We start from the raw sequence: 26648 nt of genomic DNA on the forward strand, positions 1-26648 counted from the left end.
GAGAGAGAGAGAGAGAGAGAGCACCACCTGCATGCAGGGAAGAGGTGGAGACAGAGGGAGAGAGAGAATCCCAAGTAGGCCCTGCACTGTCAGCTCAGAGCCTGATGTGGGGCTCAGTCCCTTGACCTGAGCCAAAATCAAGAGTTGAATGCTCAACCGACTGAGCTATCCAGGCACCTCAAGACTGAACTTTTGATTTTCTACTTCCATCACCTGCCCAAATCAGACCCTCCCTGCGACTTCCTTTCTCAGTAAATGGTAGCTTCATTTTTCCAGTTGTTTAGGGCAAGACTTTGAGCCATTCTTGACTTTCCTTTGTCTCTCACATCCCCTTCTAACAATTCTATCAACTTCATTTTCAAAACCAATGAGAATCAGAATCATTCTTACTAGTTCCAATGTTACTCGTCTGGTCCAAGACACCATCATCCCTCACTTGGATTATTTCAGTAATCACTTTACTTGTCTCTGTTTTGACCCTTGCCCCCTACCCCTTGCTTCTGTCTATTCTTATAGCAGCTACAGTGATCCTTTTAAAATATAATTAGACCCTGTCATATGTTTCTTTTTTCTTTTTCTTTTTTTAAAGTAGGCTTCATGCCCAGAGTGGAGCCCAATGTGGGGCCTGAACTCACAACCCTGAGATCAAGACCTGCGCTGAGATCAAGAGTTGCACGCTTAACTGACTAAGCCACCCAGGCACCCCTGACCTTGTCATATCTTTCTTTTCAAAATCTCCCAATGGCTTCTCATCTCACTCAAAGAAAAATCCAAATTCTTATTATGGCTCACATGGTGCTCCATGACCTGGCTTTTGATTACCCTTCTTATTACATCTCATGCTTCTTTCCATCCAATCACACTGGCTTCTTTGCACCTAGAAATGTCTAGCAGAGAGTAGAGGCACTTCAAGTAGTTGTAGAATAAATGGTTAGATGATTTGAGCAGCAGCCAGTTTGTGGTAAATTGAGGAGTAAATGTGAGGTGAGAAGTGGAAAAACATTTATAGAGTTTGGCTATGAAAAAGAGGCAAGAGACCAGGCATTTATAGGTGGAGTGGGAAGAAGCTAGAGATAGTTTTGTTTTTTTTTTTCTTTCCTTCTTTAAGTAGCGTCTTAGTGTGTTTAAATAATGACAGATAATAGCCAGGAAAAGGGTGGGCTAAATATCTACGATATTCCAAATAAATGATCAATTTTTGAGTGGTGGTTTGAAGCAAAGGAAGAATAGAAGTGTGTTAGTAGTTGGGCCACCTAAGCCTCCTACCTGAGCCAGGTGAACTGCTATAGAACAGAGGGATATGCTCAAGAGCGATCATTTTGAGCAAAACTTGTGTTCTGAGAAGAGAAAACAGGCATTTGGCACGATTCTTCTGCTTTTCACCATTCTTGTGCCTGCACATTTTCTTCTTTTCTCTGGTTGCTGCTACTTTGGTATTAGAAAGGAAGGTGAAAGTAAAGTGAATTTGCACTGTTTTGAGTGTCTATTATACAGATCACTCTGCTAGTGTTTGCTCTGTGTGTGTTTTTGTGTTTCAAACCTGTACATTAGTCTTGCAGGATAGGTGTTTGTATCTCCGTTTTTAAAGGAACAAAGATATGGTAGAGCATGCTGTAAACTACTCTGTGATAGATAGGATGAGACAGGAGACAGGAAGGTCATGGAGGAAGCTAGATGAGGGTAGGGTAGGAGGAGAAAGCTCCCAAGTAGGTTGTACCAACACAGAAATGTGTGAATTAAAGCTTCCACCAAAAAGGAGGCTCACTCTGTGCACCCTTTCTGTCTTTTAGCCTCCTGAAATCAAGTGTTTGCTGCACACTGAAAATGGGAATGTGAGAGTATATGTTGTTGTGAATTCTCAATGAAGAAGCTATTACTGTGATGTTAGAATCCATAAGTTGTATATTGCTGCTTAACAAAAATGAAAGCAAAGAGATCAATCTTATGGTGCTCAAGCATTGTATGCCCGAGAGAGTTCTAGCTTGTAATTACATGCTGTTTCCAAGGTTGTACTTCTTTCAGTGTCAAGATGTGCTGTGCACTGAATGAACTTCACCTGGGTTTCACTGCCCCACTGGGATCATTTAGGTAAAATTCTGTAATCTACAGCCTTACTGAAGTCAGTGGATTCTCCCTGGAGCCCAAACTGGCTTTTGACTCATGTTCCTTTAGGAACTCTCTGGTGAACATACTTGTGAATAATTCCAGTCTGTTATAATTGATGATACTAGATGATAGAAACTATTCTCTACTTAAGTGAATCAAGCCACAGTAGACACTAATTTCTTTCAGTTTTATAATTCAGTGCATCGAGGATGAGATAGGAGTGGGTAGAAAATATAGTATTTTATTGTACACACTAGAAGTATTAGGTAGGGCCGGTTATTGTGATTTGAGAAAGTCAATGGTGGAGGAATGATGTGCAGGGGTACGGACAGCTATGACAGCAGGTAATGGATGTAGTGAGGGCTCTAACCATCTCCAAGGGAAAATGTTCTGTTCCATAAAGCGTTTTTAAAAATAGTTTTATTGAAGTATGCTTTACATACAATAAACTATGTATTTAAAATATATAATTTGGTAAGTTTTATGTATGTATACATCTGTAAAACCATCACCATAATCATGAAAATAAACATATCCATCATCTGCAAAGTTTCCTCATGCCCCTTCCTCTTTTTAATGCCTGTGGAATCTGTAGTGATATCTCCTCTCTCATTCCTGATATTGGTAATTAGTGTCTTGTCTCTTGCCAGTCTTTCTAGAGGTTTATCAGTCTCATTGATCTTTTCAGAGGAATGGCACTAATTTTCCCTACTTTTCCGTTTTCAAATTTGGTGATTTCTTCTTCAATGTTTGTTTCCTTCTTTCTACTGGTGGTAGGTTTATTTTGCTCTTCTTTTTCTGGTTTCTTGAAGTGGAAATTTAGACTATGGTTTGAGACCTTTTGTCTTTTCCAATATAAGCATTGAATGCTATAAATTTCCCTCTAATCACTGATTTAGGTGCATCCCACAAATTTTGCTATGTTCTAGTTTCAATTTTAATTTCCTTTGGGACTTCTACTCTGACTTTGAGTGACTTAGAAGTGTGTTAATTTCCAAGCATCTGGAGATTTTCATCTTTCTATTACTGAGTTCTAGCTTAATTTCATTAAGTTCAGAGAACACACCTTGTATGATTTTAATTCTTTCAAATTTATTAAAGTTTGTTTTATGGTTCAACTGCTCTATCTTGGTGAATATTATATATGTACTGGAAAAGAATGTATGTTCTGCTGTTAACTGTTGGAATGTCCTATAACTACCAGTTAGATCCAGTTCGTTGATAGTGTTGTCAGTTCTTCTAGATCCTTGCTAATCTTCCACCTACTGGTCCCATTACAGGGAGAGGAGTGTTTACCTGTGGATTTGTCTATGTCTCCCTTCAGTCCTGTCAGCTCTTGCCTCATGCAGTATTGCAGTTCTGTTGTCATGTGTACACACATTTAGATTGTTATGTCTGCTTGGTGAATTGAACATTTTATTATCGTGCAATGTCCCTTTTTATCCCTGGTAATTTTTTTGTTAGAAAGTCTACTTTGATGTTAATATAACCGCTCCAGGTTTCCTTTGATTAATGTTTGAGGGGTATCTTTTTTGGGGTGGTATATCTTTTTTTATTCTTTTACTTTTAATTTACCTATATCATTATGTTTGAAGTGAGTCTGAGTTTCTAATCAGCTCTAAAGGCTACTCTTAATATCATGTTCTGACTTTGTGGTTCTAAGTGAAACTTTCTTGTTGATTTTTATTTAAAAATTTTTAAAAATATTTATTTTTGAGAGATGGAGACAGAGCACAAGCAGGGGGAGGAGTAGAGAGAGAGAGGGAGACACAGAACCTGAAGCAGGCTCCAGCTGTGAGCTATCAGCACACAGTCCAAAGCGGGGCCCAAACCCATGAACCTCAAGATCATGACCTGAGTCGAAATTGGACACTTAACCAACTGAGCCACCGGGGCATCCTTAACATTTCACTTTTTAATGAACTTTTGGTTTGTTTCCAGGTGTTAACTATTGCTAACAAAATTGATATGAACATTCTTGTGAAAGTCTTTGTGTGGATATGTGTTTTCACTTCTCTTAGGTAAATGCCTACAAGTAGGATTGCTGGGCTATATGGTAAACATGTTTAACTTTCTAAGAGAATATCAAACTGTTTTCCAAAATAAATGTTATCACTTACATGCCACCAGCGACATACAAGTATTGAACTTACTGCACATAAGTTATTCATAGTTAGTACTGGCAGGCAGTCTTTTTAAATGTGGGTAGTAAATCTTATGGTTCGATTTCCATTTCCCTGGTGACTGGACATTGAGCATCCTTTCATGTGCTTATGAGTCATTTCTAGCTCTTCTATTGAGAAATACTTCTTCAAATCTTTTGCCCATTTTTTTATTTGGGTTGTCTTGAGTTACAGAAGTTTCATTATTCTATTTTCTATTCTAGTAATATTCTAGTAATGAATCACCTGTCAGATATATATATTTTCAATATTTTCTGTAGTCTGTGGTTTGCCTTTTTATTTCTTTAATGCTTTCTTTCAATGGGGAGAAGTTTTGGAGCACCTGGGTGGTTCAGTCGGTTGAGCGTCTGGCTTCGGCTCAGGTCATGATCTCACAGTTCAATAGTTGAGCCCACGTCATGCTCTGTGCTGACAGATCAGAGCCTGGAGCCTGCTTCGGATTCTGTGCCTCCCTCTCTCTCTGCCCCAAGCCACTCGCATTCTGTCTCTGTCTCTCTCAAAAATAAACATTAAAAAAAATTTAATGGGGAGAAGTTTTAAATTTTGGTGAAGTCAATTTATAATTTTTTTTATGGTTTGTGCTTTTTGTGTCATAAGAATTCTTCGCTTATCCCAAGATTGCAAAGATTTTCTCCAAAGTTTTCTCCTTGAAGTTTTAGCTCTTACATTTAGGTATATAAGACATTCTGAGTTAAGTTTTGTGTGTGGAGTGAGAAAAAGGTCAAGGGTTTTGTTTTGCTTTCATAAGGATATCCAGTTGTGCCAGCACCATTTGTTGATAAGAGTATTCTTTTCCCATTCAATCACCTTGCAAACTTTGGGGAAAGTCAATTGACCAGATCAAATATCCACCAATGCATAAATATATTTCTGATTCTTCCTCACTTTCTTGATTATTATAGCTTTATAGTAAGTCTTAAAATCAGGCTGTGTAAGAAGACCTCCACTTTGTCCTTCTTCTAAGCTGTTTTGACTATCTTAGGTCTTTTGGATTTAGAATCAGCTTTTCAATTTCAAAAATCCTTCTGAAACTGTGATAGAGATTGCGTTGAATCTATAGATTGAGGTTCTGTTTTCCAATGCATGAACATAGATATCTCTTCACTACTTAGGTCTTTTACATTTTTGTTCAGCCATATGGAAACAAATTTGACAATAAATTTCATATTAAAATAATAAATAAATAAATAAATAAATAAATAAATAAAATTAAAAAAGAACGCATAAAGAAAAAAAAATTTTGGTGAGCAATATTTGAGTTTTCATTGTATCTTGTATATACTGTTAAATTTATCCTTTCATTCTGCATATTATTATAAATGATGCTAATATTCATTTTCTAATTATTTGTTGATGGTATATAAAAATATAATAGGTTTTTGTATATTGACCTTGTATCATATGACCTTATTAATATCACTTATTAGTCCTATAAGCCTTTTTGTACACTTCTTAGGATTTCCTTCAGACACAAATATGTCCCTGTGAATGAAGAAAGTTTTTCTTCTTTCTTTTCAACTTTTGAGCCTTTCTTTTTCTGACTTTATTGCACAAGATAGGCCCTCCAGAAAAGTGGAGAAGTGGTGAAAGTAAATGTCCCACTTTATTGCCAGTCTTAGCGTGGAAGCATCTGGTAGCTTCACCATTAGGTATGTTTTATTTTAGGGTTTTTTCAGTTTTAGTTGTTGGTTTTGGGGTTTTTTTTGGTACATGCCATTTATCAGGTCTTTGCCTTTTAATTACTTTGCCTTTGAATTATTTTGAATTACTCCTCGATTAAGAAAGTGGCTTTGTTGGTATTTATACCTTAAAAGTGTGTTCTATTTTGCTATGACTTTTAAATAGTTTTCTTTTTCATTTATTGAAATGAATATATCTTTATTGAGATATAATTCCAACACCATATAACTCATCCATTTTTTTTAAGTACCCTCCATTTCAGGGCTTGAACTCACGACCCTGAGATCAAGACCTAAGCTGAGGTCAGATGCTTCACCAACTGAGCTACCTAAGTGCCCCTAATTTGTCTATTTAAAGTGAATGATTCAATGGTTTTTAGTATTTTCTCAGAGTTGTGCAATCAACACCATAATTAATTTTAGATCATTTCAGTCACTGCACATTTACCCCCAACTCTTCCAGCCTTGGGTACACAATAATCTACTATCTGTATAGATTTGACAATTCTGAACATTTCATATAAATGGAATCATGTAATGTGTGGTCTTTTGAAGCTGGCTTCTTTCACTTAGACTAAAATTTTTTTTTCAAGTTTATTTATTTATTTTGAGAGAGAGAAAGTGCAAGTTGGGGAGGGGCAGAGAGGGAGGGAGAGAGAGAATCCCAAGCAGGCTCTGCACTGATGGTGTGGCTTGAACCCATGAACTGTGAGATCATGACCTGAGACAAAGTCCAACACTTAATTGACTGAATCACCCAGGTACCCCTAGGCTAATGTTTTTAAAATTTATCCAAGGTATAGCATGTATTAGTACTTCATTTCTTTGTATTGCCAAGTAATATTCCATTATACAACCAGACCACATTTTACTTAACCATTCATCAGTTGTTGCTGTTGTTGCCACTTTTCTTTTCCTTTTATGAATAATGCTGCTACAGCATTTGTGCACAACTTATCACGCGAACATAGGTCTTCATTTCTCTTAGGTATATATTAGGAGTAAAATTGCTGGGCCATGTGGTAACTCTATGTTTGATCTTTGGAGGAACTACCAGACTGCTTACAGGCTGTACCACTGTACATTCCTAGTGGTAGTATATGCGGGCTCCAATTTCTCCACATTTTTACCATCTTTGTTATTATCTTTAGGGTTATAGCTATCCTATTGGGTATGAGGTGGCATCTCATTGTGGTTTTGCTTTGCATTTCCCTAATAGCTGGTGTACATTTGTACGTCTTTGGAGAAATTCAATTTTTTGCCCTTCTTTACCTAGGTTGTCTTTTTATTACTGAGTTACAAGAGTTCTTTATATACTTTACAAATTTCCTCCCATTTTGTGAATTGTCTTTTCATTTTCTTGATGGTATCTTTTGAAGGACAAGAGTTTTAATTTATTTTTTAATTTTTTTGAAGCACAAGAGTCTTTAATTTTTATAATGCTTAATTTATTTTTTCTTTTGTTTTCTATGCTTTCAGTATCATATCTAAGAAACCATTGCCTAATTCAAGATTATGAAGACTTACTCCTATGTTTTCCTCTAAGAGTTTTATAATTATAGCTATTACACTTGTGTCTTTGATTCGTTTGGGGTTAGTTTTTGTACATGGTGTGAGGTAGGCTATCCAATTTATTCTTTTGTGTGTGAATATTTGTGGTCCCAGCATCATTTGTTTAAAAAGTCTACACTTTCCCTCATTGAATTGTCTCAGCACTGTAGTCAAAAATCAATTCATTGTAAATGTGAAGGTGTATTTATGGACTTTCAGTGTGAGTCATTACATCAAAACCACAGTCTTGACTACTTAGCTTTCTAATAAGTTTTGAAATAGGGAAGTAGGAGCTCTTCAAATTTGTTCTTGTTTTTTGAGATTTTTTTTGGCTATTGTGGGTCCCTTAAATTTCCATATGAATCAGCTTGAAATGTCTACAAAGAAATCAGCTGGAATGCTTGTAAATACACTGCATCTATAGACCAATTTGTGAGTATTGCTATCTTAACCATATTAAGTCTTCCAATCCATGTATGTAGGTTGTTTTTCCATTTATTTAAATCATCTTAATTTTTCAACATTTTATAATTTTTAAAAAAATTTTAATGTTTATTTATTTCTGAGAGAGAGAGAGAGAGAGAGGCAGCATGTGAGCGGGGAGGGGCAGAGAGAGAGGGAGACACAGAATCTGAAGCAGGCTCAAGGCTCTGAGCTGTCAGCACAGAGCCTGAGCTCAAACTCAGGAGTCACAAGATCATGATCTAAGTTGAAGTTGGGTGCTTAGCTGACTGAGCCACCCAGGGGCCCCTCAACGTTTTATAGTTTTTAAAATATATTTTAAAGCATAAGTTTTGCATTTATTTTATTAAAATTTATTCCTCAGTATTTTATTTCTTTGGAGTTGTTTTCTTAGTTTCATTTTTAGATTGATTATTGGAAATGTATATATCTGCAGTTGATTTTTGTATATCAATCTTATATCCTGCCATCCTGCTGAACTCATTTACTAGTTTTAATCTTTTTTAGTAAGTTCTTTAGAATTTCTACATAAAAATCATTGCATCTGCTAACAGAAAGCATTTTACTTCTTCCTTCCCAATCTGGATGCCTTTTACTTCTTTATCTTGACTAACTGCCCTGGCTAGAATCTCCAGTATAATATTGAATAGAGGTAGCAAGAGGAGACATCTTTATCTTATTCCTGATCTGAGGGGGAAAGCAGTCTTTTACCATTATGCTAGCTGTACATTTTTTAGACATGCCCTTTATTAGATTAAGGAAGTGCCCTTCTATTTCTTGTTGAGTTTTTTTTTTAATCGTGAAAGTTTAAATTTTGTCAAATGCTTTTTCTGCATCTATTGAGATGATCATGTGGTTTTTGTCCTTTGTTTTGTTGATATGTATTACATTCATTGATTTTCAGATGTTAAACCAACTTTACATTTCTGGGATAAATTTCACTTGATAATGGTGCATAATTCTTTTTATATGTTTCTGGTTTCAGTTTGCTAGTATTTTGTTGTAGAATTTTGCATCTGTTTTCACAGAAGCTATCGGTCAATTTTCTTTTCTAGTGATGTCTTCTGGTTTTGGTGTCAGCGGAATACTGGTATGATAGAATGATTTGGAAAGTGTTTCATCCTCTTCTATTTTTTCGAAGAGTCTGTGAAGAGTTGGTATTAATTCTTATTTCAGTGTTTGGTAGAATTCACTAGTGAAGATATCTGGGCCTGAAAATTTTATTTTGGTAGTTTTCTAATTATACCTCTATCTTTTTACTTGTTATAGGTCTATTTGAGTTTTCTATTTCTTTTTTAATTCAATTTCAATAGTCAATTTTTCCGTGTCTCTTTTAGGCATTTGTCTCTTCTACTTATTTAATTCGTTGGCATTCAGTTATTCATAGTATTCCTTATAATCTTTTTTAAATTCACACACTAGATGTTTAATTATACATTACAATTTTATTTTTGTGTGCACATTTGTTTAACAGTCACTGAATTTCCAGGCCAGTTTCAGGTAACTGAAGAGACTTTATAATTAGTTTATATTGTCTAGATCCAAGGTATGCTACAAACACAGTCAGAGCAAATGGGAAGTAACATCTTTCTAAAGACAGGCTTAGAAATTCTAGTCCAGCAAGTTAAGATGCTTCCTTTCTCTGGTAGCAGGGCTGGCTCATATCTAACTGCTCTACAACCATTCATAGGTATCACCAAGAAAACAGGATATAAGACCTGTGTTATGGTACAGGTTTCACAAGTCAAATCATCTGTATTCAAAGGTAAATTTACAAAACCATTGTAAGATGCATGTGCTGTAATAAATGGGATCACTGTGATTGGTAAGCCAGCAGCTATATGAGCCTGTGTCACATTTAAGATGTGTTGATAAAGACTATTTGCTCTTAGACCACAGATAGCAGCATTAAGTCCAATATATGTTGATCCATGTTCAAAGAGATTCCTTTCTGCTTCTGGGAGTTCATTAATTTTTCTGGTTATGGTACTGAAAATTAAATTTCCTTGACAATATCATCTGGTTCACAATTATCCATCTTGAGCCTTATGCTCTCTGCACAGCAGTTGGTGCCTCCACCAGTCCTCCTCTGACAGGGGGCTGAGTGAATGGGGGCTCACTCCAACCTTTGCTCAACTAGCCTGAGTGCAGCCATCTTTGGCTGACAAGTGACTCTTCCTTATAATCTTTTAAAATTTCTATAAGTTAGTAGTATTGTGCCCCCTTTCATTTTTGATTATATCAATCTGAGTCTTTTTCTGTGTGGTCAGACTAGCTAAATATTTGTCAATTTTCTTTTCTTTTCAAAGAGCCAAATTGATCCTTTAAATTTTTCTGTGCTGTTTTTCAATTTTCCATTTTATTTATCTATGCTCTAATCTCTGTTATTTCTTTCCTTTTGTCTGCTTCAGGTTCATTTTGCTTTCTTTGCCATAGTGTTTCTAGGTGGAAGTTTAGGTTATCAATGTAAGATATTTCTTCTTTTTAAATTTGGTGTTTACATTTATAACTCTCCCTCTAAGTACTATTACTGCATTACATAATTTTTGGCAAATTGTAGCTTCATTTTGATTCCTCTCAAAGTATTTTTATATCTTCCGTGTTATTTCTATTTTGATACATTAGTTATTTAGGAATATATTATTTAACTCCACATATTTGTGAGTCCCCAATTTCTTTCTGTTATTGATTTTCTTCTTTCACCCCATTATGGCTGTAGAATATACTTTATATAATTTAAATTTTTAAAAATTTACTGATACTTGTTTTATAGTCTAGCAATGATCTATCCTGGTGAATGTGCACTGGAGAATAATATGTATTTTGCTGTTGTTTGGGTGGCCTATAAAGGTCTTTTAAGTATAGTTGGTTTATAAATGTTGAAGTCTCTGTTTCCTTGTTTATCTTCTTTCTAGTTATTCTATTATCGACAGTGGAGTATTGAAGCCTCTGACTATTACTGTTGAATTGTCTATTTCTCTCTTTAATTCTGTCAGTTTTTGCATTTTGGTGGCTCTGTTGGTAGGTGCATATATGTTTATATAATTGTATTATAAAAACATGATTTTTTAAAGTTTATTTATGTATTTATGTATGTATGTATTTATTTATTTATTTAATATAATTTATTGTCAAGTTAGCTAACACACAGTGAATACAGTGTGCTCTTGGTTTTGGAGGTAGGTTCCCGTGATTCATTGCTTACATACAACACCCAGTGCTCATCCCAACAAATGCCCTCCTTCTCAAAACATGATTTTTTATAAACATGTTTATAATTGTATTATAAACATATAGGTTTATAATTGTAGTATAAACAACAGCATATTATAAACATATGTTTATATAATTATATTATAAAAGCACGATTTTTTACAAACATATGTTTATAATTGCATTATAAAAACATAATTTTTTATAAACTTACACTTATAATACAATTATAAACATGAATGTTTATCTGTATTATAGGCATATATTTTTATATAATTGTATTATAAACATATATATGCATTTACCAACAGAGCCACCAAAATGCAAAACTGACATTATATATATATATATTTTTTCTTTTAGTCTTTTTTTTCAGCCTGACAGTCTTGGCTATTTGATTGATTGATTAGTACACTCACATTTAATTTATTATGGATATAGTTGAACTTACATATGCTATTTTACATTTTGTTTTCGATATGTCTCATCTTTTTTGTTCCTTTTTTCTTCCTGTACTACTTTCTTTGTTTTACGTAAATATTTTCTAGTGGAACATTTTACTTCTTTTAACAATATTTTTCACTGTGTTTTTTGTTATTTTCTTAATTATTTTTTTTAGTGGTTTCTCCAGGGTTTACTAAATACATCTTAACATATTAGAACCTACTTTAGACTTACACTAGCTTAATTCCAGTGAGATATAGATATTACTGCTATATAGCATCTATCATACTTTGAGTTCTTTGAATTTCTTAAGTGTGTAGATTTTTATTTTATTTATCTTTTTAACATTTATTCATTTTTGAGAGACAGAGAGAGACAGTGTGAGTGGGGGAGGGGCAGAGAGAGAGAGGGAGAAACAGAATCCAAAGAAGGCTCTAGGCTCTGAGCTGTCAGCACAGAGCCCTACGCGGTGTTCAAACCCATGGACTGGGAGACCATGACCTGAGCTGAAGTCAGACGCTTAACTGACTGAGCCACCCAGGTTCCCCAAGTGTGTAGATTTTTAAAAATAAAATTTGGGATGTTTTCAAGTCATCATTTTGTCTAATCTTTTTCCTGCTCCTTTCCCCTCTCCTTCTGGTACTTCTGTTACATGTATGTTGGTGTACTTAATGGTATCCCACAAGAAAGGGAACTCTCTTTCCCTTTGGAAAAAGAATGCAAACTGGTGCAGCCACTGTGGAAAAATAGTGTGGGGGTTCTTCTGGAATGGTTATCTGAGGCGCTCCAGGTACCTGTTCCCCAGTGAAACAACCATAACTGGTAAATAGTAATTGTCCTGAGGAAATATATCAAATGAAGAAACATTTATTCAAAAAAAAATTATTAAATACCTGTAAGAACAGCCAGACTCTGTGGCACTTGAGCCATGGCCTTTTACCTCCCCAGGACATTTTGTAGAACAACAGAGCAATCATCTAGCAATTAGTGAAGCCCAATATTTATGTATAATACCAAATGAAGCAGACAGCTTAACAAACAAGCTATGATGACAATGTCATATCAAATAAAGAATATGTATAAAGGTATAGAAACTATTTTTCAAAACAAATGGAAATTTTACAGTACAAAAGTACAATAAAATTCTCTCTAAAGCCAAGCTTTAGCTAGCTGCATCCCACAAACTTTGAAAAATATTTTCTCTTTTTCTCTTCTCATTTCTTTTGTGACTCATGGTTTAATTTCCAGGTATTTTGTAATTTGCAGATAACTTTCAGTTATTGATTTCTAGTTAAGTTGCATTTTGTCAGAGAAATCCTCCATGTGATTTCCATCCTGTTGAATTTATTGAGACTAGTTTTACGGCCCAGTATATGGTAAATGTTCCACTGGCACTGATTATACTGTAAAGTCTGCCATTGCTGGGTGAAGTGTTCTATAACAGTCAATTAGATTCAGTTATTTGACAGAATTATTCAAGTTGTCTATATTCCTATTTACTTCTCTACTATTTCTATTAATTGTGGAGAGAGGTGCTGAAATATCCAACTCTAATTGTGGATTTGTCTTTTTCTCCTTTCAATTCTGTCAGTTTTTCCTTCATGTAATTTGAAGCAATTGGGTGTATTCCCATTTAGGAATGTCATTTCTTCTTAGTGACTTGACATTTTATTATTATAAAACATCTTTCTTTATCTCTGGGAGTATTCCTTGTTCTAAAGTCTACTTTGTCTAATATGAAGATAGTCATTCCACTTTTCTTATGTTTCATGTTTACATGGTATTTCTTTTTCCATCCTTTTACTTATATTTTTCCTCTGTCTGTACATTCACAGTGAATTTCTTGTGGACAGAATGTGGTTAGACTTTATTATCCAGTTGGACAATCTCTGACTTTTTACTTACTTATTTTTTTAATGTTTACTTATTTTTGAGAGAGAGAGAGAGACAGAGTGTGAGTAGGGGAGGGGCACAGACAGAGGGAGACACAGAATCTGAAGCAGGCTCCAGGCTCTGAGCTGTCAGCACAGAGCCCAACACCGGGCCCGAACCCGCGAGTGGTTAGATCAAGAACTGAGCTGAAGTCAGATGCTTAACTGACTGAGCCACTCAGGGGCCCCTCTGACGTTTAATGGGGAAATTTAGTCCATCTTTATTAAGTGTAATTATTGATATGGTTAGGTTTAAATCTACTGTTTTGCTATTTGTTTTCTACTTGCCCCATATACTTTCTTTTTTCTTCTTTTCCTATCTTTTGAATTAAGTGAATATTTTTTTAATATTCCATTTTATGTCCTCCATTAACTAATTTATTATATTACTTCATTTTACTTTTTAATGGTTGATATAAGGTTTATGGCATGCATCTTAAATTATTAGTGTACCTTTAAATAGTGGTGTGCCACTTCTGCAATAATGTAAGAATTTTCATCAATGTGTAGTTGACCCTTGAAGAACACTGGGGTAGGGGCACTGATCCAACCCCTCTCATAGTGCAGCCAAAAATCCACATAAAACTTTTGAGTCCCAAAACTTAACTACTAAGTAATAGCCTACTGTTGACAGGAAGACTAACACATATTTTGTATGTTATAGTATTATATACTGTATTCACACAATAAAGCTACAGAAAAGAAAATATTATTAAGAAAAACATAAGAAAAATGCATTTACAGTACTGTATTGTATTTATCAAAAATAAGTCCATGTGTAAGTGTACCTGTGTAGTTCAAACCCATGTTGTTAAAGGGTCAACTGTACTTCCAAGGTCCTTCTCTTTGGTCAGAATTTGAACAGCTTGCAGATCTCTGTGAGCTCTGGGGGTTGTTCATCTTAGAGCTCCTTAACTAATGTTCTCTGCCTGGCCTCATAGAGTCTTACCCTGTGTATTAACCAAAGATGCAAGGTGGATCCTCTTCAGATTTCTAGCTCTTGCTCTGCCTAGCTTACTCGTTTCTGGTACTCTGCCCTGAAAATTCCAGCTGCCTCAGCCTCCCTAACTCTGGTCACTGTTTCCTCAATTCAACAAAGTTGCCATGTTCTCCTAGAATTACCCTTCCCTGCATCACAATCCAAAAAGTAGCTCCCGAAAGAAAACTGGGACCATCACAAGCCTCACTTTATTTGTATCGCTTCTCTCAGGGGTCATAGTTCTGCTTCCTCTGTTATTCACTGTCTGAAAACAATTGTTTTATGTATCTTCTCTGGTGTCCTGTTGTTTGTTACAGTAGAAAAAATCTAGTACCAGTTACTACTTCAGGTCAGAAGCATTTGTTTACTCTTTGGTTATATTTGTATTTCTTATAACTTTATTTTTGCATTTGCCTATATGATCTATTTTTTATTTATTGTTACCATATGGTTCTTGGAAATACATGTTCATTCCTTTCTACTACTTAGTAATTGCTTTCTCAGAGGGTAAAATATGCTTGCAGATATACTGCTTGAAGAACTTTTAGGCTAAATATGAGGTTTTTTTCAGACAAGTGATACAAGGCCTGTTATTATTCAAGCTAATAGCTATTCAAGCTAGTTTTCACCACATTTTTATTATTAATTAGTATTTAGTGTATGTAATTTTATTCATTGGCTCCTAAATAGAATAAAAATGTGACTTTAAACAACAGAAACATCACAATCTCAGAGTGACTTAGGTATTGGACAGGAGGTTTTTCAGTCCCATTTCTTGTTGGGTGAAAGAACTAGATTCATGCCACTTTTGTGCAAGCAGTGAGCTGAGCCTTTCTTAAGAATTTACAGTAAAAAAGATAACATAACTCAAGTATGCTCTCTTTGTAACTAGGAAATTCCAATATGTATTAGCCTAAACTTGTCTTATAATGGAAGTTTATCTTCTTTTTTCCTATCCTTACTGGAAACTAAGATTAGATACATTTCATTTGCCCAAGTTTCAAATTACTGATAAAGCAATGGTATTTTTTATACAGCAGTGGGAAGCACCAAATATCTATTTGGGGACTTTATATTTTTTAAAAGCATTTCTCAGTTACTTCTGGTAACAATAAGATCCTATTCTTATTGATAAAGTTCAGTTTATATAATACTCTCTGAGTAGTTGACTCATAGTGACTCCCTATTTTTCTTACCTCAGTGAGTTCCAATATCTGTGAAATTAAAAATAACTATGATTTTGCTAAGAAGAGGTAGAGATTACTATACAAATACCAAAATATATTATAAAATTGGTATAATTAAAACAGTGTGTTATTGAGGCAGGAATGGATTGATAGATGAATGGAAGAGAATAGAGTCTAGAAATAGACTTAAATATGTAATAATTTAGTATATGTTAAAATTAGCATTTCAAATCAATGAGGGAAGAAAGGAATTGTTTAATAATTGGTGCTAAGATAATGGGATAACCATGTGGGGAAAAATCGTATTCTTATTTCATAATACATGCAAAAATAAAGTCCAAAAGGATTAGAGTTAAACATAAAGATAAATCACTGAGGAGGTGCCAGGGTGACTCAGTAGGTTAAGTGTCTGACTCTTGATTTTGGCTCAGATCATAATCTCAGAATTCATGAGATTGAACCCTGCGTTGGGCTCGCCCTGACAGCATGAAGCTTGCTTGGGATTCTCTTTTCCTCTCTGCCCCTTCCCAGATTGTGCTCTCTCTCTCTCTTTCAAAGCAAATAAATAAACATTAAAAAAGTTAAGTCACTGAGGAGAAGATATTCACAATTTTAAAGGAGAGGAAACCAAACCCAGAAACCTGAAAGAAAAATATTAGCTCATGTACATGGGTATGAATGTATAAGCCTGTGTATGTGCGGGTATGTGTGTGTGTATGTCTGAATGAGCTTATGCATAAAAATGTCTGGAAAGATCTATACCAAGCTCTTAACAGTGGTTATTTTTAAGGGGAAGGGTCAGAAAGGACTTTTACTTCCTTTTTTCATGTCTGTTTATGTCATTACTATTTTGTTACAATTAGTATCTGTAACAACTATAATCAGGAAAATTTTTTTTAAGTTTATTTATTTATTTTGAGAGAGAGAGAGAACACCAGCAGGGGAAGGGCAGAGAGAGAAGGAAAAAGAGAATCCCAAGCAGGCTCCAGGCTGTCAGCGCAGTGCCTGTCATGGAGGCTCGAACTCACAAACCACAAGATCATGACCTGAGCCAAAATCAAGAGTGGGACACTTAACCGACTGAGCCACCCAGGTGCTCCAGGAAATTCTTTCAGTTTTTTTTTTAAGTTTATTCCTTTTGAGAAGGAGAGAGAGATAGTATAAATGAGAGGGAGTGAGAGAACCTCAAGCAGGTTCCAAGCTGATAGCTTGGAGCCTGATGCAGGGTCAGAACCCATGAATCTTGAGATCATGACCTGAGCCAAAACTAACAGCCAGATGCTTAACTGACTGAGCCACCCAACTGCCCCAGAAATTTTTTCATTTTGAAGAATGAGTGCATAATGAATGGATATTGCCTATGCACACATGATGAAATAAAAGCTACCATTTATTGAATGTCAATTATGTGCTAGCTAGTCCCTTTTATGACTGATTTAGGGCCCAACACAACCCCATGAGATAGGTTCTACTTTTAACCTCCTTTATAGCTACTGAAGCAGGAAAAGATTGATAGATTGATGTTAAGACAATTGGAGGAAAGACCTCTTTAGAGAGGTCACACAGCTAGTAAGTGGCAGGATCAGGATTCAAACTCAGACAGTCTGGCTGGCTGGCCTTAGAGCTAAGATCTTGATTAGAACACTCTACTAGCAAAAAAGAAAAAAAAATATGAAAAAAAATAGGACACTCTATTAGCTTTCAGAACAACCATTACCTGAACACAGGCATAATATCCCTTTTTTAATAGATTTATGGTCACTATGTTTAGACATGATGGAGGCCCAACTATGAATATAGACTGAAATATGAATATGTTTTCATCAACACTAGAAAAAGACGTCTGAAAGAGGGTATAAAGACATCCCTGGAAATATCCTAGAGTGGAATCATTTATGTCCTACCCAGGAGAATGAAGGTCTGTGGTGAATTGTAATCACCATTTTGCAGATAGTTCTTGGCTGCACAGAGCTTTTATGCATTGAATGTCTCTTCTCATTTCTTCAACACCTGAGATATGTGAATCTGACATACAAAGTCTTCTCTTCTGTCCAGAAGCAAGTTTTTATTGCTATCTTTCTATCAAAACAGGTTAATACTTTGTTAATATTTTGAAATCAAGAACAAAGCTGTCAATCTGAGATAAACAATTTGGGAACACCCAAAGGCATCTCAGGAGGAACAATTTATGGTTGACAAATTCAATCTAGATCATAGCCATTGACAACAATATTAATTCCTCAATTAGCAGTAAAAGTGGAGTGACCATGCACACTAAAAGATAATCAAGTCTGAGTAGAAAATTGCATTTTGAGAAGTCCAAATATAAATGCTTATTATAGGTACCATATTCCTAATCAGTATAACCAAAATAATTTATTAGGAATTAAAGAGACAAGGGAGGAAGAGAAAATGAAAACCATGAGTTTCTATGATATAATATGGGAGAGGACTATTCTATGATAGTCCTCTCCCATATAACAAATGCATATTGGACTTACAAATGTTTTCTTTCTTCCTGGGGATTTTGATCAATGGAGGTTTAGTGATATAGGTTTAAATATATTCATCTCACTTCCCAAAGTGGTGTTGGTTTGCGCTGTTCCACAGGGCAGTGCACACACTTTTAGCCCTTGCTGGCTGCATACAAATCCTCAAGCGGGGCTAGGAAGGAGCGGAGAACGCTTAGTGCACAGTCACTACTCACTGAGAAATCTGAATGTTGTGCCTTGATCTCTTTGCAAGAAAGCCAAGAGTTGGGTTTATATGGGGAATAGTGGGAAGCAAGCTTCCATTGCTCTGTACAGGGCATTCATCACGGTCTGCCTGGGATGAGAGTTAACCAGGAGCAGGAGAGAGACCATTCCTCTTACCTACCGGGTGCTAGCCCTGTACTAGACACCTTGTCAATGATCTGTATCCTGCATCAGAGGCTGAACTTCTAGAGGGTACCAACCTCTCTGACTCTTCTGGTATCTTTGCAGCTCCTCACATGATAGAAGTTCATCAGATATTTATTTAGTTATGGTTAAAAGTTGTACGTTAGAAGTTGTTGAAAGTAAGGCTGAGGAAGTTAAAATGTATAGTGTAATAAGTAAGGATCCACTGCAGATTCTTGAGAAGGCTTTTTTTTTTTTTTTTTTTTTTAATGTTTTGGTTAGGTTATTGCAGGGTTTCTCAACCTTGGTACTATGGACATTTGGGACCAGATTTTTTTTAAGCTTATTTATTTATTTGAGATGGGGGGAGAGGCAGAGAGAGAGGGAGAGAGAGAATCCCAAGCAGACTCCACATGTGTCAGCACAGAGCTCAATGCAGGGCTGGAACACATGAACCGTGAGATCATGACCTGAGCTGAAACCAAGAGTCAGACGCTTAACCGATTGAGCCACCCAGGCGCCCTGGGGCCACACCCTGGCCCCAGCGTTAAAGGTGTGTACACTGTCCTGTGGAACAGCGCAAACCAACACCACTCTGGGAAGTGAGATGAATATATTTAAACCCCCAGTTGGGGGGCCTGTCCTTGTGCATTGTGGGAGGTTTAGCAAAATCCCTAGCCTCTACCCACTAGATACCGGTAGCACTCTGCAGGTGCAACAACCAAAAATGTTTTTCAGACATTGCCAAATGTCTCCTGGGGAGCAAAATTGCCACAGTTGGAAACAACTAGGCTATAAGGGGGAATGGTGACGTTAGAGGCTGGGAATATCAGATGCTCAGATCAGAGGAAGAGGAGCCAAAGAAAGGAGGTAGATGGAAGATAATTAATTCAAGTGTAATTTGATCTAAAGATAGTGACTCATTACTGGTATTATTACAGCTACATGTAGTATTTTGGAGTCTAACACAGAAGTGTTGGGTCATACTCAACTAAAAATCTAAGGAACAATTCATGAGGGATTCCCTATTGTCTCTTCCGGAAAAATATGAATCCTTACATTGCTTGGAGAAAACCACAGCCAGAGTTGTTATGGAAAGGTTGTGGCCGATTGTCGTTTTGCTGGAATTAATTTCCCCTTTATATAACTGGAAATACCAAATTTAAACATGCACCTTTTAATGCAAATTGTTATTTTATATTTACAAAGCTTTCCGTTTATTGTGCAAGAGAAAACTTTCCTGCGGGTATGCTGTAATTCCCTCCTGCTAAGACGTAGATTATAAAAATCCATGCTGTTACTCTTTGCAATGTGAAACAACACTCCTTAAAATGTAGTGGATATTATCAAATCGGTTTCAGGAGAGGCTTGAGGGAGCAGGAAAATGAAGTAGATATTAGATGCAAAACAATTTGGTTTTGAAAAAACTGCACACTTGTTGTTTATTCCAGTGACAGGAGCTAATAGTGAGTTCATTGTAACCAACTAATGTTGCAGCATCTGGTATAGTTTTAACAGAACTGCTGTTCAAGGCAGAGATTAGGTGAGGTTTAGGCTGCCCATGGTTTGCTGCCATGCTTCATTTTCTGAATTCTCCTTATTTTCTGCATCTGTAAGAACTAAAGAACAGTCATACTATCTTTCTGTATTTGAGTGTTGATAATTGGGATATGTGGATGCTTCTAGGTATATGTTCATCTGGAAAAGATATTTGCTTGGTGGCCTTTACACCGATGACATGAAATTCTCTGATTGGAATCTGGGTCCTGATACACAATATTTAGAGGTTCTTGATACATGATCTTTAGAAGTGACAACCCTTGGGACTATGGTGCCAGTCTGGTACTTATAAAAGTACACAGATATGCTTGGGATCACTTACACTGTGTTTCATTTCTACCATGAAACTGGTTGATAAAAGATGCATGAAATCCACTCATATTTTTCAAAGTGAGTTTCTAGGGTTGGAAAACATCCTGTGTGAGTTTGCACTTTAAATTCTTATTTTGTGCAGCCCCTGGGTGGCTCAGTTGGTTAAGCGTCTGACTCTTGGTTTTGGCTCAGGTCATGATCTCACAACTGGTGAGTTTGAGCCCCACATGGGTCTCTGCACTGACAGCGCGGAGACTGCTTGGGATTCTCTGCCCCCTCTCCTTCTGCCCCTCCCCTACTCATGTTCTCTCACTCTCTCTCTTTCTCTCTCAGAAATAAACATTAAAAAAATAAATTGTTTTATATACCATCTTGAATTTATCATTGGGCACAGTGTAAAAGTCAGCCCCAACCATTGTGTTGCCTTGTGCAATATTTCAATCTCACAGGACAGTTCTGGGGGAGGAGAGGTCTCCCTGGTGGGGCATTAATGCCACCAGCCTCTGCTCTAGGTTTCCAGAAGCCTCTTCCCTAGCTTCCAGTCCATCCATTCCAGCATCTCAGGGTAGAACTCTTCCCCTCCTTGTGGGGACCAATAAAGGGCAAGTGCAAAGCAACAATTAATGAAGGTTGTTGGTCATTCAGAATGAGACATCCATACTGGTGGAGGCTATTTGGGAAGATCTGTCCTCCTCTCTGGTGTCCCTTTTTTTCTGTTCGCTATTCCCCCTACTTCTCCCATATTCCTCTATTCCCTTTCTCCCTTCTCTCTTTCCTTTCTTCCTTCATTTCTTCATCTGTTTCAGGTGCTGTAACAAAATACTGTAGGCCAAGTCCTTTATAAACAATAGAAATTTATTTCTCACAGTGCTGGAGGCTGGAAGTCTAAGATCAGAGAGCCAGCAGGGTAGGGTTAAGACTCTCTTGGGGTCACTTGTTGTGTCCTTGCATGTTGGAAGGGGCTAGGGAGCTCTCTTGGGCCTGTTATAAGGGCACTAATGCCATTTGTGAGGTCTGAGTCTTCATAACCTAATCACCTCCAGGCCCCGCTTCCTAGTATCATCACTTTGGTCATTAGGACTTAACATATTAATTTGTAAGGGGACACAAACATTTACACTATAACAATTTCCTATATGATATAACAACCTTCAGGTTGCAAAGCATCCAACAATAATCTTGGCTTCTGCGTATAATTCTGATTTCTTTTAGGATGCTCTTTAAGGAAAAGTTTAGTCTTTAGGGGACCAGGAAGGTGGCAATAGTTCTATTTCAAATAGTTTTTTGGGTTCTTTTCCTCTCAAATAGTTTTTATAAAAAGTAATCTCTATGCTCAACGTGGGGCTCGCACTGAGAACCCCAAGATCAAGAGTCACATGCACACACTACCTACTGAGCCAGTCAGGCACCTCTCCTCTCAAATAGTTTTAAACAACGTGTCTGGGAGTTCAACCATCTACTATAAGGGAATTGTACCAAATACTGAGTACTCTCATCCCTACCCCAGTGGGTGGGATCCCATGCCCTGGGGAGCAGCAGACTGTAGCACACCTGGTCCCTGGGCCAGACTGCAGGGTCTCACCTCTACTGCTCACTAGCATCCTGGATTTCAGGCCTCTGTTCCCTGATTCCTAACACAGCAGTGACAACAGCAAGCTGTCATCAGGTTGTTACGAGGGTTAAATAGTTTATCAATATAAAGTGCTAGCCCATAGTTCACACTCAATAAATGTCAGGTATAATGATATCACCATCCTTGTCCTCAAGGAACTTGTAAACTAGGGGAAATGGGACAACAGACATGAAAGATTTACAAAAGAGAGTCTGTCATAAAGTTTTATGTGTTAGGGTTTAAATGTCACAGGAGTTAAAGAAGAATGAAATTTTTCAGGGTCTGTGGTCAGGTAATGTTAATAGAGGCGGAAGGTTGTTGAGGCCAACATACACTAAGCACTTACTACTTCTATTACTCAGTCACCCAACTGAGCGTTTACCCCATGACATTCACTTTGCTAACCATGCTTTGCTGCTCTGAAGAAGAGGCATAGTTATGATCTCTGTGCTGGGTGCTGGGCTAAATAACCCTTCTATACATTGTGCCATTCAATCCTTTCAACACCCCTAGAATCAGGTGGTCATATCTCCATTTTACATATGAAGACACTGAAGTTCAGAGATGTTAGTTTCTTTAAGGTGACAGTGGTAATAAATGACAGAGCTGGGACTGGAGCACAGGTTATCTGATGGAAGAGCATGCAAAAAGAGGGGTGTGTAAGGTGTGAAAGGCTGACTGAAATAGGTGTGGAGGGCAGGAAACCAATGAAGCCAATTCTAGTGGGAACAGAGAGTTTACTGGGAGCTAGAGATAAAATGGGATTGCTATGGATGGTCTCCTTAGAAAGACACCACAGGGCAAGTAAAGGTGCTTGGACTTCACCTGGTGGCAGTGGGAAGCTCACTGGCTCCTAAGCCCTGGAGAGAGAAATAAGATGAAACAAGTTATTACCGAGTTTAGCCTGGCTCCAGCCTAATGGGCAGTGGCACATTAGAAGGGTCAATTTTGGCTTGAGAAGGCAGACAGGCAAAGGAAGTAGGATGGATGCAGGTGTGAGCTGATGAGGGCCCAGAGCAGGGTGTGCTGAAGAGAACAAAGAGGAAACATCAGATCTACGGGACTCCTTAAAGGCAAATTGCCAGGTCTCTGTGCCAGCTTGGATGAGGATGGTACATGAGAGAGGGAGGATCAGAGTGTTCCAGAATTTCTTGCCCTAGCAGTACTGAAAATAGTGATGTTTCTGATGAAGCAATGAAAATCAGGAAGATATGTGGCGAAGGCTTTTTGTTGTTGTTGTTTTATGCACATTGAGCTTAAAGCTGCCTCTGGGAACCCTGTAAAACATTTGGGCTAATGGAGACTGGAGTATGCATGAGAAGTCAAGGCTGGAGACAAAGATTTGAGAATCAGCCATGTGGAGAAAAAAAGGATATATCTCTAAGGCAATGATAATGCATAGGGTTAGGTGCCAAAACAAGGAAAAGAGGCTGCAAAGGGAAAGAGAGTGATTGTTTTGGATAGTTATGGGAAAATCAGGAAAATAGAAAAAATAACGGCACCCTATATAAGACAGGTCAGAAGGTGATCACTTGGGCTCTTTGAGGAAGGAAGCTCATGGGCTCAGTAGATTGTGAAGGTGGAGAGAGGCCACACAGAAAGAAGTAGGTGGGGGAGGAATGGAAGGGAGTGAGCAGAGATGATGGAGAATCTACAGACTTCCAGGAGTTGAGAATTAGGATAGGCCTACTGTGGAAGGGGACACAGGGCCAAAGGAAGGTTGTCTCTGTTTCTTTGTAGAATTAAATGGTGTGGGGATGTTTGAAGGCATGTGATTGGCCGTGGACACGGAGAATTTCACAACTCTACAATTATGAAACAGATAGGTTTAACATAAAAAAACTTTGGGGAGAGGATCTTTTTGCAGTTTTCTTAAATGGAAGTGGGGACAGTACAGACCATGCCCCCGACTCAAACAGAAGTGGAGATTTTTCATTGACTTTATCACAGTGACCTCCAAGCCTTTTTTTTTTTTTTTTTTGGTTGCTTATATCTAGTAGTATAATTTTTTTGAGAATTCAGTTTCAATATATACATATTTAATTTTGAATTTTATATACATATACTACCATGATTAGCTAATATCTCAAGGTACATCATTCACCAGGGTGAGTACATTACTAAAAATGTGGATATAATTTTATAATTCAAATGTTGTTCTTGGGGCTCCTGGGTGGGTCAGTCAGTTAAGCATCCAACTCTTGATTTTGGCCCAGGTCATGATCTCATGATTCATGGGATCGAGTCCCTCATCAGGCCCTGCACTGACAGCACAGAATCCCTGCTTGGGATTCTCTCTCTTCCTCTCTCTCTGCTCATCTCTCTCTTCATCTTTCTCTCAAAATAAATAAACAAACTTAAAAAAAAATGTTGTTCTTGATAATTTAGAATTATTTTGGGGTGATTTCCTATTAGAATTGATTATGTTGTCATTGTTTTTACCTTGTACTTTGCTGAGGGTTTGTTTAGTAAAGCTATGTAACATAATCCCTATTAACTAGGTCTTTGCAAACTCCTGTCTGTAGAAAGTGGGCCCCACACCTTCTTCAGGGAATCACACATCCTGTTCTTGACCCATGGCTGTCTAATGTAGGACTGTGTGAGTATACCAGGGTCAGTCTATATATTAAACATTCATACAACCTAATTCTCCTCTCCCTCCCTCTTTCCCCCTCTACCTTCCTTCCTTGCTACGAAATGGATATCCACAGATGCTCTACTATTTTCTGTTACCTCCCAATAAATCATCTTACCTTGGGGCATGTGCCCCCACCCCTGCCTTGGAGAACACAACTTTAGAGAGTGAAAAACTGAGGAAATGGGAGAATCACACTTATTATTATTACAATGCAGCACTTCTTTTTTGTTTAGTGTAGGTTTTATGCCTTGGACTGGGAATCAGGAACTTGGGTCTTAACTTTCTCTTTGTCTACAACTTGTATACTATGCCCTAGGGCAAGCTCCTTTATCCTCCCTGTGCCTCAATTTCCTAATTCACATACCAGGGATGAAAAGACCTGTCATACCTTACTTAAATGGCTGCATAGGTTTTCATGGACTAATGTATGTGAAAGTGTTACAAAAACTGGAAAATGGCCAAATGCATTGCAATTTCATCTCTGGACCACACAGATTCCACATGGTACACCATTCCCCCCCCCCCCCAAATTCTTTACAATGTAGCAAATCCTTTGATCATTATTACTTCAAGTCACTGAAGTGTAATGCTTACAGGCAGAACTATGCTTCTTGTTAGCTAGCAATGCTTACACATTGCTTTCTGGGGTCACTGGGCATATAACTGTTACTTCCCTGAGGTCCCTTCTGTTTCACGTTGTCTCGCAAAAGCCTGTTCTTCCTGTCAACAAAGTCTCATGCCTGCACTTCCTGCCTGTTTGATGGGCAAGTGTCTCCAGATGGTTCCCCTTAGTATGGACTCTGCCAGGCACACCCAAAGCCCAATCTATACACCACTCAGACAATTCAGAACACAGAAAGATACCACACAACTTGCTTTGCTTAAATAACCAAGATGAAAGTAAAACAATTTTTTTGTGTGGGGTTAGAATCATTTTTGAATAATTTTTTCTGATGATTCAATGTTTGGAAAATTTAGGAAAGAGAGATAAACAGAAAAAAAAAAATGACCTGTATTCCCAACCTCTTTGAACATTTTGGTGTAAATGGTACCATTTCTCCCTTCTATTAATAGGAATAAAATCATTGTTTAGTAATATTATTTTAAAATATGTAATAACATACAGTGTATCTTGTTATTAAATATTCCTTTCTAATATGATTTTTAATGGTGCATTATATTCCATTGAATGGATCATATTTACTTAACAATAGGCTATTGTTGAACACTTGGTGGTATTTTGCCTGCAGAGTAGCAGAGCTGGCCAGTGGGCAGGGATGGGAAGTGAAAGACACAGAGGGTTTCCCCTGAGCAGATACTCCAAAGAAGATACTCAGGTGAACCTTTCCCCTGTGTTCTTTTTCACCCATTTCCTTAATGGTAGAACTTAGCCGCATGTTCACTACTGCAATGCATATCTCATATAGCTGTATTTTTTAATAAGTTTATTTATTTGTTTGTTTGGAGAGAGTGACAGAGAGAGAGAGAGAGAGAGAGAGAGCGAGAGCATATGCATGAGTGAAGGAGGGGCAAAGAGAGAGGGAAGGGAGAATCCCAAGCAGGCTCTGTACTGTCAGCTCACAGTGGAGCTTGATCTCACAAACCGAACTGTGAGATCACGACCCTAGCTGAAATCAAGAGTCAGCTGATCACTTAACCAACTGAGCCACCCAGGTGCTCCATCATATATCTCTCTTTTTAAATGTATCAATGATTACTTCTTTTGGGTGAACTCATAGACATGGAAATTTAGGATTAACTGGCTTAAAATATTCTAAGGCTTTTGATGAGTATTGATTGCAAAATTGTCAAAGTTAGAACCAACTTATATTTCCTGGAGTAATGTAAAATACTCTTCATCTCTTCAGTGTTATTGCCAACATTGGGTGTAATTTTTATGTTTATTTATTTT

General features: G+C 37.1%; 1 protein-coding gene and 1 pseudogene across 3 annotated transcripts in view; one reads left to right on the top strand and one right to left on the bottom strand.

Moving 5' to 3' along the window:
* Positions 1–26648, top strand: part of CCNY (cyclin Y) — a 314187-nt gene that overhangs the window by 38640 nt on the left and 248899 nt on the right. The gene's annotated exons all lie outside the window — the stretch shown is intronic.
* Positions 9310–10285, bottom strand: LOC122224050 (annotated as a pseudogene).

This window comes from Panthera leo, chromosome B4 (genome assembly GCF_018350215.1).
Source record: "Panthera leo isolate Ple1 chromosome B4, P.leo_Ple1_pat1.1, whole genome shotgun sequence".
In the NCBI taxonomy this organism is placed as follows: domain Eukaryota; kingdom Metazoa; phylum Chordata; class Mammalia; order Carnivora; family Felidae; genus Panthera; species Panthera leo.